Raw genomic sequence first — 379 nt, forward strand, 5'->3', positions numbered from 1 at the left:
GAAAGAGAACGGGGGAAACGGTAGCCCAGATGGAGTCGGCTTTATTGTCTCCAAAGCCATCTGAAGATGAGTTTGTGCCTTTTTTTTTAATTGATGGATTTGGTGCAGCTGGATTTTCTGAAGTTTGAGGAACAATGCCTTAAGTAAAAACAAAACAAAACCATAAAGAACACGGCAGTTCGTGAATATTTTTCCTCTGGTTGGGAAAGCCAAGAACTGCCATCAGGAAGGAAGACTTTTTGGCTTGTGCTGGCATGATGGTGGGAAGCAGGCATCAGCTGAACAGAGCGTCTCCAAAAACTGTCTACAAGTTTGGATTTGTTTTGTTTTCTTTCATTGCTGTTTAAAAAAAAAAAAAAAAAAGAAAAAAAAATAAAGG

Source organism: Buceros rhinoceros, unplaced genomic scaffold (assembly GCF_000710305.1).
Source record: "Buceros rhinoceros silvestris isolate BGI_N320 unplaced genomic scaffold, ASM71030v1 scaffold6874, whole genome shotgun sequence".
NCBI lineage: Eukaryota > Metazoa > Chordata > Aves > Bucerotiformes > Bucerotidae > Buceros > Buceros rhinoceros.